General features: G+C 37.8%; 1 non-coding gene across 1 annotated transcript; it reads right to left on the reverse strand.

Annotated features, from left to right (window-relative positions):
* Positions 1–2248: 2248 nt before the first annotated feature.
* Positions 2249–2356, reverse strand: LOC130958249 (small nucleolar RNA R71). The gene has a single exon (XR_009077381.1). It is a non-coding gene; the product is annotated as a small nucleolar RNA R71 (small nucleolar RNA).
* Positions 2357–3102: the final 746 nt, after the last annotated feature.

Raw genomic sequence — 3102 nt, forward strand, 5'->3', positions numbered from 1 at the left:
TGAGAGGACGGGACTGTAGCCACTGACAACGGTGATGCCCAACATACAGCTTGCCATGGAAAGGAGTAAGAAGGATTGGATGAAGACAGCAGGAAAGCAGAGAGACGGAAGGGACAAAGCATCTTCATATGCTTATCTGAAGTTCTCACCAATGAATTGCATAAGTATCTCTATCCTTATCTTTATGTTTTATTCATATATCACCCATAACCATTTGAGTCTGCCTGACTGAGATTTACAAGGTGACCATAGCTTGCTTCATACCAACAATCTCCGTGGGATCGACCCTTACTCGCGTAAGGTTTATTACTTGGACGACCCAGTGCACTTGCTGGTTAGTTGTGCGAAGTTGTGTTTATGCCATGATATTAGGCACCAAGTCTTTGGGGCCATTACTAGGGATTATTTGAGTTGTGAAAAGAAGTGATCACAATTTCGTGCACCAAGTTTTTGGCGCCATTGCCGGAGATTGTTTTGAGTATGGACAACTGACGGTTCATCTTGTTGCTTAGATTAGGTATTTTTCAGAGTTCTTAAGAATGAATTCTAGTGTTTCAAGGTGATGAACTTATCATCACCAAAGCTGATTGATTCTCATCAATTTAGCTCTTGAATGCAATGTCCTGCTGAAGCTTGGTTATCCATGTCTAATTCCTTTAGACTAAAGCTTTAGACTAACATTGCATGATTCCTGGAATTCTCATTAAGAATTTTGATACCTTTATTTTCTTTTCGACTTAATTTTCGAAAAATCCAAAAAAATTACAAAATCATAAAAACCAAAAATATTTTTATGTTTCTTGTTTGAGTCCAGTGTCTCATTTTAAGTTTGGTGTCTTGCATGCATTGTTTATTTGATATTGGTTCTATTTTCAAGTCAATAATACAGGGAACTGAAGATTCAGTACATGCAACAGAGGAATTATACAGAAAAAGCTGGGCGTTCAAAACGCCCAGTGAAGAAGGAAAAACTGGCGTTTAAACGCCAGCCAGGGTGCCTGGCTGGGCGTTTAACGCCCAAAAGGATAGCATTTTGGGCGTTAAACGCCAGAATGGATACCATTCTGGGCGTTTAATGCCAGGATGGCACAAGAGGGAAGATTCTGTTTTTAGTGCAAATTTTTTTCAAGTTTTCAAAGTTTTTCAAAATCAAATCTTTTTCAAATCATATCTTTTCAATCAAATCTTTTTTAAAATCAATTTCTTTCCTTTTTCAAAAATACTTCCTAACAATTGATGATTTGATTCAACATTTCAAGTATGTTGCCTTTTCTGTTGAGAAAGGTTTAATGTTTGAATCATATCTTTCCTTGTTAGCCAAGTCATTATTTTTTAAAATCAAATCTTTTTAAAATTGTTTTTCAAATCATATCTTTTCAATCATATCTTTTTAAAACCATAACTTTTCAATCATATCTTTTTAATCACATCTTTTTCAAAAAAGTTTTCAATCATATCTTCTTCAAAATCTTTTTCAAAATGATTTTAAAATCTTTCTAATTAATTTTCGAAAAACTCTTCCTCTCTTCTCACATCCTTCTATTTATGGAGTAACACTCCTCCTCAATGCACAATTCGAACTCTATCTCACTAAGTTCGAATTCTTCTACCTCTTTCTTCTATTTTTCTGTTCCTCTGACACCTCAAGGAATCTCTATACTGTGACATAGAGGATTCCATATTTTCTTGTTCTCTTCTCTTTCATATGAGCAGGAGCAAAGACAAAAACATTCTTGTTAAGGCTGACCCTGAACCTGAAAGGACCTTGAAGCGAAAGCTAAGAGAAGCCAAGGCACAACTCTCTGTAGAGGACCTAACAGAAATCTTCAAAGAAGAAGAACCCATGGTAGCCGAAAACAACAACAATGCCAACAATGCAAGGAAGGTGCTGGGTGACTTTACTGCACCTACTCCCGACTTCTATGGGAGAAGCATCTCTATCCCTGCCATTGGAGCAAACAACTTTGAGCTTAAGCCTCAATTAGTTTCTCGAATGCAACAGAATTGCAAGTTCCATGGACTTCCATTGGAAGATCCTCATCAGTTTTTGGCTGAATTCTTGCAAATCTGTGACACTGTCAAGACTAATGGGGTTGATCCTGAAGTCTACAGACTTATGCTATTCCCTTTTTCTGTAAGAGACAGAGCTAGGATATGGTTGGACTCACAACCTAAAGAAAGCCTGAACTCTTGGGAAAAGCTAGTCAATGCCTTCTTGGCAAAGTTCTTTCCACCTCAAAAATTGAGTAAGCTTAGAGTGGAAGTCCAAACCTTCAGACAGAAGGAAGGAGAATCCCTCTATGAAGCTTGGGAAAGATACAAACAATTGATCAGAAAATGTCCTTCTAACATGCTTTCTGAATGGAGCATCATAGGAATTTTCTATGATGGTCTGTCTGAACTATCCAAGATGTCATTGGATAGCTCTGCTGGAGGATCTCTTCATCTGAAGAAGACGCCTACAGAAGCTCAAGAACTAATTGAAATGGTTGCAAACAACCAATTCATGTACACTTCTGAAAGGAATCCTGTTAACAATGGGACAAATCAGAAGAAAGGAGTTCTTGAGATTGATACTCTGAATGCCATATTGGCTCAGAACAAGATATTGACTCAGCAAGTCAATTTGATTTCTCAAAGTCTGTCTGGAATGCAAAATGCACCAAGCAGTACTAAGGATGCTTCATCTGAAGAAGAAGCTTATGATCCTGAGAACCCTTCAATGGAAGAGGTGAATTACATGGGAGAACCCTATGGAAACACCTACAATTCTTCATGGAGAAATCATCCAAATCTCTCATGGAAGGATTAACAGAGACCTCAACAAGGTTTCAACAATAATAATGGTGGAAGAAGCAGGTTTAGCAATGGCAAATCTTTTCCATCATCTTCTCAGCAACAGACAGAGAATTCTAAGCAGAACCACTCTGACTTAACAGCCATGGTCTCTGATCTAATCAAAACCACTCAAAGTTTCATGATTGAAACAAGGTCCTCCATCAGAAATTTGGAGGCACAAGTGGGTCAACTGAGCAAGAAAATTACTGAACTCCCTCCTAGTACTCTTCCAAGCAATACAGAAGAAAATCCAAAAGGAGAGTG

This window comes from Arachis stenosperma, chromosome 10 (genome assembly GCF_014773155.1).
Source record: "Arachis stenosperma cultivar V10309 chromosome 10, arast.V10309.gnm1.PFL2, whole genome shotgun sequence".
NCBI lineage: Eukaryota > Viridiplantae > Streptophyta > Magnoliopsida > Fabales > Fabaceae > Arachis > Arachis stenosperma.